The sequence below is a fragment of the Triturus cristatus genome, chromosome 2_1 (assembly GCF_964204655.1).
Source record: "Triturus cristatus chromosome 2_1, aTriCri1.1, whole genome shotgun sequence".
Taxonomy (NCBI): domain Eukaryota; kingdom Metazoa; phylum Chordata; class Amphibia; order Caudata; family Salamandridae; genus Triturus; species Triturus cristatus.
The window spans coordinates 385,866,975-385,879,496 of record NC_140581.1 but is presented as its reverse complement, the minus strand read 5'-3'; the positions used below and the strand labels follow the sequence as shown (position 1 = coordinate 385,879,496).

The 12,522-nt window shown below is 40.2% G+C and overlaps 1 long non-coding RNA gene across 1 annotated transcript in view; it reads left to right on the top strand.

Moving 5' to 3' along the window:
* Positions 1-12,522, top strand: part of LOC146865351 (uncharacterized) — a 1,546,523-nt gene that overhangs the window by 1,517,053 nt on the left and 16,948 nt on the right. The window contains exon 8 of the long non-coding RNA XR_014970088.1: positions 188-310. This is a non-coding gene — a long non-coding RNA (uncharacterized LOC146865351). The remainder of the gene's footprint in view (positions 1-187; positions 311-12,522) is intronic.

Below are 12,522 nucleotides of genomic sequence, written 5' to 3'. Positions count from 1 at the left end.
CTTGCCAAGGGCCCCCAAAAATACTTAATATAGCACTGTGCTTCAGCTTTCTCTGCATGCAAACATTCTGAAACCAAGTTGTTGAGTACTACGCATATTTACTGTTCATTAAGCATACATTATTGCAGATTCATTTGTCGATGCATATTTATGTAATGTTTTTATGTTGTCTGTACTTGTTTTGCAGGCTCATGAGACTTACAGCAGGTCGGGAAGTAATCTAATTTCTAATTAATCATTGTTAAATTGACGGGGAAAAATCATCAGAATGAGAAAAGGCGCCAACAATTTATATGTAAGGAGTAAAAGTGTAAGTGCAAGTACAAGTGAAGCCTTTTACCTTTGTTTACGCCATGTTTACACCCTGTGTCTAACGTTGTATAATTGATAACAAATGAAAATATATACATGTGCTGCGCCCTGCTGCGCGGCTTTAAAAATGCCCCCTCTCTTAGACCCATTACACTCTGACATTAGCGCATACCATCACTTTTCCATACCACAACTAGGGCAGACAATGCCAGTTTTGGAAACATTTATTTAACCATTTCTGTACCATTACTGATCACTAGATATCGATTGTAGTGTACGTGTTCCGGACTGCACTTGGATCAAATTATTATTCATGATGGGTGGATTACAGCAATGAAAGCAATCAGATGTGCAGGGATGTGCTGGTAATGTGGGATGCAGGAAAACATCCCCCTTGGACTGGAGGAGCTGGGTGGACTGAGGGATCATCATCCCACCCAGTAGTGCTTAATTTGTGCTGGTGGTGGCAAGTGGCAGACACCGGCACTCGTTTTCGTGGAAGTGCCTGCTAACTGACACATGGCAAGAGAGATAAAGCAGAAAGGGGAGAAAGAAAGGGAAATACAGGAAACAATTAAAAAAAGGGAGAAAGGATAGATGAAAACTGCTTGCATGTACAAGATAGAGAACTAGGAAGCGGGTTTTTTCCAAATTAAGCATTGCCACCCTGGACCAAATGTGGCATGAAGGAAGCTCTGTCGGTTGCTGGTGCATTGTGATATTTTTTCGATTTGACATTGTTGCATTCCAGAGAAATTGAAAGCCTATGAACAAGAAACAACCCCTAAAATAGGTTCCTATTTATGACCAGCCTGTCACATTACATTATGCGGCTTTTACATCAGTGAAAACATTAGGCAATCAAGTCCTGGGTACACCTGTCATATAAACACTGATCTTGTGATGCTGAGTTTGTCTATTCCTTGCCTTTCCGTCACATTATGAACTTTCTTAAAATGGTCAAATGACAAATTATTTTAAAACTGATACGACCTTGTCAAGATGTCCTCGCTCTGCCGGGAGCAGCTCAGCTGAGTATGCAGAGAGGCTCCTGATTAAAAGTCATCCGAAGGTGAACCTATGCGTTGTGACTGTGCTTGTCTTGTGTATGTCTGAAGGAACGTGTCATTTTATTTTAGTCTGATCTTGAACAAGCATACATCACATGTGGGCGACCAGAAGGCAAGGCCTCGACAGACAATGACTTCCCCTTTAAACCTTGCTAGAATTGTACAGCTATTCAAAGACCTGATTCTTGACGGGTATTTTGGACAGCTAACTAAAACTGTCTTTTCTCGACTGGATATCTCGCTGCCAGGTACCACTACAAACTGCTGCGCTGCTTTATTCATGTGTAAAGTGTGAAACCTTAAGTATCCTAGTTAGCCAAGCCGTAAAAATGTAAAACTATCCATTCTTGCAAAAATAGCCATTTAATTTAGCAGAATATGCTACGGTAAAGTAAAAGAACTGTGTATCATGGTTTAGGTTCTCTATACACTGACTACAATTTAAAAAAGGCGATGATATATATTGTAGGAGGGGGATATGCAAGAATGGAGACGTTTTAAACAATGAACATAATTGAAAAGGAAATGGCACATGACTTTCATCCAATCAAATTGCGATGCTCCACAAATGTATACCACTATGGAAGAATTTTAAATATTAAAGGAGTCCTGCTATAAATTGGAGACTAATTGCAATTGGAACCTAAAAGAAATTGTGAATTCCCCAATCCCTAATTGTTTAACCATAATTCTATACACATATCCTCTATACTCCAAACCTTAACCATATACCCTTGCACCCAAACCGTTACCCCTCTACCCATACCCTTAACTATATACCTTCAAACCTATCCCCATATCGCCATACCCTCAGCCCATATCGATGTTATCCTTAACCTTTGTGCCTTTATTACTGTGCTCTTAATCCCTTTCACACTGTGCTTAATCCGTATATTTTGGGAATAAACATTTTAGGAAGTATTCATTTTTCAAAGTATATTTTAAAATAAATTATTGAGAAGTGTTATTTTTAGAAGTGTTGCTTGGATGGTAAGAGGCAGTGCAATGTGTTCACTCAGTAATTGTTTTGAAATTATCCCAGTTGTAAAAAATCATTGGTGTACAATACTAGTTTTATTTTTTCATGTGAATGTATGATGAAATAGCTGTAAGACTTTACGATAGTTATCAATCAGATGCCCTTTAACTCAAGGCTATGTACAATTTGCATATAACCAGTGAAAATAGATGTAGAGCTAGAAAGGAATGTTGTTATAGACAATCTGTTAGGAGAACATATATGTTTAGAGTTCCCTTTCTTTAACCCCTTGCCTGCTCATGACGGAACCACTCCGTCATGAGCCACGGGCGGCGTGTGCTCATGACGGAGTGGTTCCGTCATGCTGCGGCCGTTGGCGGCCGCTCCGCCCACGCGGCACTGATTCCCCGCCTGTGCGGGCGAACAATGCAAGTGGGTAGGGTCGTGACGGAACCACTCCGTCATGAGCACAGCTCGCCCGTGACTCATGACGGCGTGGTTCCGTCACGAGCATGGCGGCGCCGTGCTGACCCCGAACCCCCCAGCGCCGCGGCGGAATTCGTGCCGCGGCGAAGGGGTTAACAAGTTTGCCCTGAGTATTTGGTGGCCTTCTACTACCGGAAGAATAATTGTGACTGATTAAGGACTGGGCACATAATATAGGCTGTGCAATATTCTTAGGTAATATTTTAGGATACAATATTGGAGGGTTCAGTTCCTGTGGCACATGTTTTTTTCTTTTCTAAGTTCACAAAATAAGTTTATTATGAGACATTAAGACATAAATACATAATACATCACAATAATAAACAGTCATACAAAAACATTTAAGAAAATAAGAGGAAAGGCTGAAAATAACTACAGGTTATACATGGTTTGAAAAGAAGAGACTTAGATTAAAGTGGTCAAAAAGTCAAAACAATACAAATGCAGAACAAGTTAGCAATATAAAGCATACTCAAATGATTATGATATAATTAAAAGGAAAGTCATGGAGGTTGAGAAACATCTTGTTGAAGATGGGTTCAGGCAAAAGAATGCTTTGCATTGACATTGAATAACGCTGTAACAGGTGACCATGAAGCGAAACGTGTCACAGCGAGCGAAACAGGATATACATATGCTGTGTCTAACCTATGATTATGACAAACTGCTTACCACCAGGATTGAAAAGATAATTTAGTTACATCTTTCCAATGTTTGGTAATATGCTGAAAAGCAACTGTTAGTAATAAATCTAAAATCTTTACATTAGATGAACAGGTATTCCAATCATTTGATAAACTACCTAAACATATGTCAGTAATGGAAAAAGGAGCTGTGAAATGAAAAATTAAGTTAATCTGAGTGCAAACATTCTTCCAAAAATTGTAAACATAAGGACAAGTAAAGAGTAAGTGTTTTAAATCAGCATGTGCGGAGGAACAAGTCCAACAAGTATCAGGAAGGTCAATGTGCATTTTGTGTAATACCCTAGGAGATAAGAGAAGTCTATAATTAAAAAAGGTGTTTGTATGGTATTAGCCGCTCTTGAGGATTTCCTTAACTTGGTCCATATTCTATCCCACATCAAAGTCTTATTCCCAGGATAGCTCCACCTTAGTTTTCTCTCCATCTTTGTGAGGCATAAATGAAGAGTTGGGAGTTCAAAATAGATGCTCTGGGATGAGTGAGAAGAAAAATGTGTAATCTTTTAACAGGAGGAGATGCGGCAGGGGTAGGAGACTGAAATTGAGCAAACGCAGTATAAAGAGCATGTTTCAAAAGCCTATACTTGGTTTGAAAATAGGCAGGGAGGTCAAAAAGTAGAGTAGCTTGTGAAAAATGCATAACCTCATTTTGATCAAATAACTTATATACCCAAATTAACCCTTTCTGCCTCCAGGATTTCCAATAGAAAGGGTTACCTTGGATCAAAACAAGCCTATTATGCAAAATCGTGGATTTAAGAAAAGTTTCAGAATCTATAGGGACAAACGATGATATAGACTCTAATATTTTGAATGAGTGTTTAAGAATAGGAGTAGATAAAGTTTGTGGTTTGCAGGTAAAAGATAAATATTCTTGAAAAGAGAAGGGAGAGAGGTAGGCATGCTCTAACTCGACCCATACTGACCATTCTAAAAAGGAGTCTGACAGCCACAAAGAGGATCGACGGAGCAAAAACACCTTATGATGAGTGGGAAAGTCAAGAAAATGTACACCACCTTCAGAATTTGGGCGTGTTAACTTGAATAACGACATTCAAGGCTTTTTGTTATTTCACGGAAACAGAGATAAAACAGAATTCATCCTTTTAAAAAGGGAATGGGTACTGGGATGTTAGAAATGGTATAAAGTATGATCGGAGCTAACATCATTTTAAGGGTGTCTAAGCGACCCCACCAGGAAAGATACAAAGGATGCCATTTACTCGTTAATGCGGACAGTTTCTGCACACATTTTTCTATGCACGTGGAAAGAGATGTTTTGGAGTCAAAAATATACCCAAATATATTATTTGCTGGGGACTCCACATAAAATTTGAGGTAATGAAATCTGTTTTAAGAGTAAACTTGGTTAAAGGTAATATTTTGCATTCATTATTATTAAGCCTGGGCAAAGCACTACGCTACGCTCGCGTAGTTTGCGAAGTTTGCGCGACTTTGCACTACGCGAATTACACGTAGCACAGTGCAAACATGCGTAGCGTTGCGTAGTGCAGCGGTCATTTTTTGCTTGCTCGTGGTCCTCAACATCAAGTTGGCGACCGCGAGCAAGCAAAATGACATCCCGGCGAGACTTTTTCCTTGTTCGCGATCAGCAACATCAAATTGCCAATCGCAAGCGTAGAAAATAAACATCCCGGCGAGATTCTCAACGCGGGGAGGTCAGGTTTCTCATTGCAAGTGGTCACGTATGTTCGCGACCGCTCGCGATGAGAAACTACCAGTCTGCGTTGAGAAATCTGCTGCTCGAGTAAAAATCTACTTGAGCGGCAGAAAACTACAGCTCGCACTGTGCAAGATGCCGTTTTCAATGATTGCACAGTGCCGGATGCTTGTCCGCACTGTGCAATCATTGAAAACGGCATCTTGCACAGTGCGCACAGGGTACTACACAGTTTGCGAAGTGCTACGCGTAGCTCGCGTAGTGCGCAGTGCACTTTGCGTAGCTTCGCGTAATGCTACTTCGCGAACTACGCTTGTATCCACAAACTGATGCATATGAAGTTACTGCTTGTAGAAAAGTAGGGAGAGAGGACAGAGGTTGTGAAAGAAAAAGTAACGCATCATCTCCATAAGCTGCCAGTTTAATTTGTTGATTTTTAAAAGCAATTCCATGAATGTCTTGATTTTGATGTACTTATGATAGAAAGAGTTCTAAGGCTAAATGAAAAAGAAACCTCTACCCAAAATAAAATACGGGGAGGTAAGGCCATTACACAGATTGCTGCACTGGGACAGGAATAGAGAATAGAAACTGAAGATATGATTCTTGGACCAAAACCAAACCACTTAAATGTTTGAAAGAGAAAATGTCAATATTCTCGATCAAGCTCTTGTTCTGCATCAAAGGCAATCGCTGCAAGAGAATATTATCAGAAATAAGACGACCTTTGACAGAGCCCGGTTGTTCCTTACCTAATAATTTACGGAGAAATGACTCTAAACGTAGGGCAAGGGCCTTAACCCCTTCCATGCTGCGCAAATTCCGCCGCTGTGCTGACGGTTTCTTGCGCGGGCGTGGTCATGACGGAACGGTTCCGTCATGAGCACAGCTCAACCGTGGCTCATGACGGAACCGTTCCGTCATGAGCACCGAAGGGGTTAAACAAAATCTTATAAACAATATTAACTAAAAATATAGGTCTGTAATTTTTACAATATTGCGAATCTTTTTCTTCTTTTGGAATAAGGCAAATTAGGGCTTCTAAAAAGGAGCCAGACGATTCACCTGATTGCAAAAGAGAAGTTAAAAGAATATGTAGTTTACGGAGAAGTAACTGTGAAAAGTGGATAAAGTATCCAACTGTAAAATCATCTGGACCTGGGGCTTTGTCTTTTTTAAGTATATGTAATGCAGCAAGAAGTTCCGTCTGTGAAATATCAGATTCTTGCAGTGTAAGTCAAGTGAAGTATCGAAGGACTTTTGGATAGTAGAGAGGGATTGAGACATGTGAATATCTGAGGATAAATCTTCTGGTGTATATATGTATATAGTGATTTATAGAATTGGAGAAATACATCTAGGATATCAGAGTCCTTAAACTTGAATGCTTGTTGAGCATATATAATTAATTCAAACTTGAGTTTGTTATGTTTAATCTTGAGATAGTTTGCCAGTAGTTTGCCAGCTCTGTTTCGGCCACCATAAAATTTTGCACTAGACTTCAATAAAAAAGTGAAGCATTATCCATTGATTCCTTATTAAATTGAAACTTGGCATTAATAAGCTCAGATAGACAATCTTTTGATCTAAATAATAATAATAATAATAATAATAATAATGCTCAAGTCTCTTTACCTTTGTTAAAATTTCATTAGCATGCTTACTAAGCCTGGGCAAAGCACTACGCTGTGCTCGCGTAGTTTGCGAAGTTCGCGCTACTTCGCACTACGCGAATTGCACATAGCACAGTGCAAACACGCGTAGTGTAGTGTTGCGTGATGCTGCGGTAATTTTTTGCTTGCTCGCGGTCCTCAACGTCAAGTTGGCGACCGCGAGCAAGCAAAATGACACCCCGGCGAGACTTTTTCCTTGTTCGCGATCAGCAACATCATGTCGGCGATCGCGAGCATGGAAAATAAACCTCCCGGCGAGATTCCCAACGCGAGGAGGTCAGGTTTCTCATTGCGAGTGGTCGCGTATGCTGGCGACCACTCGCGATGAGAAACTACCAGTTCGCGTTGAGAAAGCTGCCGCTCGAGTAAAAATCTACTCGAGCAGCAGAAAACTACAGCTCGCATTGTGCAAGATGTTGTTTTCAATGATTGCACAGTGCCGGTTGCTTGTCCGCACTGTGCAATCATTGAAAACGACATCTTGCACAGTGCGAACAAGGTACTATGCAGTACGCGAAGTGCTACGCGTAGCTCGCTTAGTGCGAAGTGCACTTTGCGTAGCTACGCGAAGCGCTACTTCGCGAACTACGCCCAGGATTAATGCTTACGTGAGGTACAGCTGTTTTTTAGAAACATATCTAATAATAAAATCACTAGTGGTCAGTCAGTCAATAACTTTATTTCGGCCATTGCAACCATAAAAGTGCCATATGCATACGGTACATAAGAAACAGGATAAAACATGCAAGGTTCAGTAGCAGCAGATTTGCAAAGACCAGATTAAGTAATGTGTAGGTACAGCAATGTAACTGCCCTCAAAAGGCCGACATATATATATATATATATATTCACTTAAAAAACCATAGGTTTCACACATGTTATAGTTAGGTGGACATTTCACTCGTAAAAAACCAATGAAATTCCCCCGTTATAGTTAGTTCAGATAACTATAACTCGCGCGCCCGCAGTCTGCGTTGAGAAATCTGCTGCTCGAGTAAAAATCTACTTGAGCGGAAGAAAACTACAGCTCGCACTGTGCAAGATGCCGTTTTCAATGATTGCACAGTGCCGGATGCTTGTCTGCACTGTGCAATCATTGAAAACGGCATCTTGCACAGTGCGCACTGGGTACTACACAGTTTGCGAAGTGCTACGCGTAGCTCGCGTAGTGCGCAGTGCACTTTGCGTAGCTTCGCGTAATGCTACTTCGCGCACTACGCTTGTATCCAGAAACTGATGCATATGAAGTTACTGCTTGTAGAAAAGTAGGTAGAGAGGACAGAGGTTGTGAAAGAAAAAGTAACGCATCATCTCCATAAGCTGCCAGTTTAATTTGTTGATTTTTAAAAGCAATTCCATGAATGTCTTGTTTTTGATGTACTTATGATAGAAAGGGTTCTAAGGCTAAATGAAAAAGAAACCTCTACCCAAAATAAAATAAGGGGAGGTAAGGCCATTACACAGATTGCTGCACTGGGACAGGAATAGAGAATAGAAACTGAAGATATGATTCTTGGACCAAAACCAAACCACTTAAATGTTTGAAAGAGAAAATGTCAATATTCTCGATCAAGCTCTTGTTCTGCATCAAAGGCAATCGCTGCAAGAGAATATTATCAGAAATAAGACGACCTTTGACAGAGCCCGGTTGTTCCTTACCTAATAATTTACGGAGAAATGACTCTAAACGTAGGGCAAGGGCCTTAAACAAAATCTTATAAACAATATTAACTAAAAATATAGGTCTGTAATTTTTACAATATTGCAAATCTTTTTCTTCTTTTGGAATAAGGCAAATTGGGGCTTCTAAAAAGGAGCCAGACGATTCACCTGATTGCAAAAGAGAAGTTAAAAGAATATGTAGTTTACGGAGAAGTAACTGTGAAAAGTGGATAAAGTATCCAACTGTAAAATCATCTGGACCTGGGGCTTTGTCTTTTTTAAGTATATGTAATGCAGCAAGAAGTTCCGTCTGTGAAATATCAGATTCTTGCAGTGTAAGTCAAGTGAAGTATCGAAGGACTTTTGGATAGTAGAGAGGGATTGAGACATGTGAATATCTGAGGATAAATCTTCTGGTGTATATATGTATATAGTGATTTATAGAATTGGAGAAATACATCTAGGATATCAGAGTCCTTAAACTTGAATGCTTGTTGAGCATATATAATTAATTCAAACTTGAGTTTGTTATGTTTAATCTTGAGATAGTTTGCCAGTAGTTTGCTAGCTCTGTTTCGGCCACCATAAAATTTTGCACTAGACTTCAATAAAAAAGTGAAGCATTATCCATTGATTCCTTATTAAATTGAAACTTGGCATTAATAAGCTCAGATAGACAATCTTTTGATCTAAATAATAATAATAATAATAATAATAATGCTCAAGTCTCTTTACCTTTGTTAAAATTTCATTAGCATGCTTACTAAGCCTAGGCAAAGCACTACGCTATTCTCGCGTAGTTTGCGAAGTTCGCGCTACTTCGCACTACGCGAATTGCACGTAGCACAGTGCAAACACGCGTAGCGTAGTGTTGCGTAGTGCTGCGGTCATTTTTTGCTTGCTCGCGGTCCTCAACGTCAAGTTGGCGACCACGAGCAAGCAAAATGACACCCCGGCGAGACTTTTTCCTTGTTCGCGATCAGCAACATCATGTCGGCGATCGCGAGCATGGAAAATAAACCTCCCGGCGAGATTCCCAACGCGAGGAGGTCAGGTTTCTCATTGCGAGTGGTCGCGTATGCTGGCGACCACTCGCGATGAGAAACTACCAGTTCGCGTTGAGAAAGCTACCGCTCGAGTAAAAATCTACTCGAGCAGCAGAAAACTACAGCTCGCACTGTGCAAGATGTTGTTTTCAATGATTGCACAGTGCTGGTTGCTTGTCCGCACTGTGCAATCATTGAAAACGACATCTTGCACAGTGCGAACAAGGTACTATGCAGTACGCGAAGTGCTACGCGTAGCTCGCGTAGTGCGAAGTGCACTTTGCGTAGCTACGCGAAGCGCTACTTCGTGAACTACGCCCAGGATTAATGCTTACGTGAGGTACAGCTGTTTTTTAGAAACATATCTAATAATAAAATCACTAGTTGTCAGTCAGTCAATAACTTTATTTCGGCCATTGCAACCATAAAAGTGCCATATGCATACGGTACATAGGAAACAGGATAAAACATGCAAGGTTCAGTAGCAGCAGATTTGCAAAGACCAGATTAAGTAATGTGTAGGTACAGCAATGCAACTGCCCTCAAAAGGCCGACATATATATATATATATATATTCACTTAAAAAACCATAGGTTTCACACATGTTATAGTTAGGTGGACATTTCACTCGTAAAAAACCAATGAAATTCCCCCTTTATAGTTAGTTCAGATAACTATAACTCGCGCGACCGCAATCCACTGCTGATGACGTCAAATATTACATCACTCATGACATGGTCAGTGGAAATACTCATGACATCACTGATGACATCATCCTTTTGATAGAGTGGCGGTCGCGCGAATTATAGTTATCTGAACTAACTATAACGGGGGAATTTCATTGGTTTTTTACAAGTGAAATGTCCACCTAACTGTAACATGTGTGGAACCTATGGTTTTTTAAGTGAATTAGCAAGGTTTTTTAAATGCTAATTCCTAACTATAACGTGTGTGAAACCTATGGTTTTTTCAGTGAATTTGTACGTTTTTTTAAATGCTAAGTTATGTATTTATTATTATATTTTTTATATATTTATTTTACAATAAACTACGTATTATTTTTTGGTTTTTCACCATGCGCGCACCCCGTGTTTTAAAAAAAATAAAAATGTTTTTTTCTGCCTTCGGGGTCCTTCAGGGACCCCCTGACAAAGGCAAGGGGGTCAGGAACTCTCTACCTTGCCCCCTTTTCACGTTCGTAACCTTCCTTTTTCACTCTCGCACTCAAAACAAACAAAATTGCGGCCAACACTTCCTGATTTCGACCGATTCGAACGTTGACTGACATGTAACCACCAATCAAAATTACGCTTGCTCACGTTAGGATGCGCGGTTATAGATATTTATGAACTTTAACTGCAATTTTCTCAGGAACTACTGAACAGATTGACTCCATATATGCAAAAGGCACATCCCTGACCTGAGGACTACCTCTTTGCCAAATTTCAAGTAATTCTGTTCAGCCGTTCAGGCTGTACCTTCGACTAAAGGTCTTATGGGAAAATGCGTTTTGGGACACCCTTTTTTCTTGGCCCCCGCTTGACGAATCCCCCCGAGACTTTCAGGGTAGGAGCTGAGCGGAGCGCCCCATTAGTTTTGAAAATTTCGCGAGGATTCGTCAACCGGCACCAAAGTTATTCAAAATAGAATTTTGAGATTTTCTATGGAAACACGGTCCTAATTATAACTATCTACTGGCGACCGCCAGTAGATAATATATTCACTGAAAAAACCATAGGTTTCAGGGGCGTTATAGTTAGCTGGACATTTCCCTCATACAAAACCCTACAAATTCCCCCGTTATAGTTAGTTCAGCTAACTATAACTCGCGCCCCCGCAATGCACTGCTGACAACGTCACATATTACATCACTCATGACATGGTCAGTGACATCACTGATGACATCTGAAATGACATCACTGATGACATCACTGATGAAGTCATCCATGTGATAAATTAGTGCATCTTCTCACACCCTTTGATATACTCAATCAAAATTTCAGACGTCCATTCTCAAAACCATAGATACTCCAATACCAATAACTACATACCCACTCATTGACTCTTAGATCTACACGCACATCCACTCACTCACCTGTACAGTCACTCATACTTACAGTCACTCAGTACAGGACTATCATATGCATTTATACACCTACATAGACACTCACACACCACCAATCATCCATAGAGGTACTCTCACACCTAGTCAGTCATGCAAATAATTAATCACACTCCCATTTACTCACCTATACAGTAATACACACACAAGTTCACTTACTCATAAAAATAGTGCCACATTCTTACGCTCTTATACAATCACTGATACAAGCACACACTCATCCATACAGCCACTCTAACAATCACACACTCTCACATATACCCACTTATATACTCTTACACACATATATACTGCCTTTCACATATGTAGTTACTCACACATGTACCACTGAGATATACATTCAATCACTAACACACCCATACATACACTCACCCAACCATACACTCCATCACAGATGCACTCTTAAAACCATGCACCCATAGAATCACCCACTCACACATGTATGCACAGAGTCACACACATCCCACCCACACAAACACTCAGGCACCCAAACAGATACTCAGACAACCAATCAATAACCCATAGAAACTCTCATATAGCTATTCACAAAACCATGCAGCCGCTTATACACCAACAGACAGACAGATACAGACAATCACACAGTTTAGTCACTAGTCTGGAGTAAGATACGTTTAATGACTCACTTATAGAGTCAGTCACGCACCTACTAAATCATCCATTCACACACTTATACACCCACTCATTCTTCCATAGGTTTTTCCCTATATATATATTAAACATATTTAAAATTTACAGAAACACACACTCACTGGATGACGTCATCAGT